The sequence below is a fragment of the Orycteropus afer genome, unplaced genomic scaffold (genome assembly GCF_000298275.1).
Source record: "Orycteropus afer afer isolate SDZICR_OR568_19922 unplaced genomic scaffold, OryAfe1.0 scaffold00011, whole genome shotgun sequence".
NCBI classification, from domain to species: domain Eukaryota; kingdom Metazoa; phylum Chordata; class Mammalia; order Tubulidentata; family Orycteropodidae; genus Orycteropus; species Orycteropus afer.
In genome coordinates this window covers 21,888,138-21,888,722 of record NW_006921598.1, presented here as the reverse complement: position 1 = coordinate 21,888,722, position 585 = coordinate 21,888,138, and the positions used below count along the sequence as shown (strand labels likewise).

At 34.0% G+C, this 585-nt stretch overlaps 1 protein-coding gene across 1 annotated transcript in view; it reads right to left on the bottom strand.

The window, feature by feature from the left end:
* The window catches only part of ELOVL4 (ELOVL fatty acid elongase 4), a 43,272-nt gene that overhangs the window by 22,750 nt on the left and 19,937 nt on the right, over positions 1–585 (bottom strand). The window lies entirely within an intron of this gene.

Here is a 585-nt window from a genome sequence, read left to right as displayed (position 1 = left end):
CTAGAACCTAGCCTAAATGAATTTAACTTAATTGGTGATTACAATTCCCCCCATTTAAACTGTCATTTTTACTAAAACTATATATGCAAAATAGTTCTGGATTAGGTAACTATGTTATAAAACACCTCACTTAAAAATAAATTATGCTGTTTCTGTGTACTATCAATAGATAACAAAATATAAGGGAGAAAACACAAGGAGAACAACTTTTAATCACACAGCCTCCCAAGTCAGGAAATAACTACTATAGTTTCTATGAATTAAGAGTTAGAAAAGTGGGATAGTAAGACTTAAGCTCGGATTTCTCAGCAGAAACCATATAGGCAAGAAGACAATGGGATGGTATATATAAAACCCTGAAAGAGAAAAATTTCCAACCAAAAATTATATATCCAGCAAAATTATCCCTCAAATGCGATGGTGAAATTAGGACATTTCCAGATAAGCAGAAATTAAGGGAATTTGTTAAAACCAGACCAACCTTACATGAGATGCTAACAGCAGTCCTTTGGACAGAGAAACAACAACAGCCAACAACAACTGACCGTTAACACACATGATGATATAACCCAGAAACCAACCCAG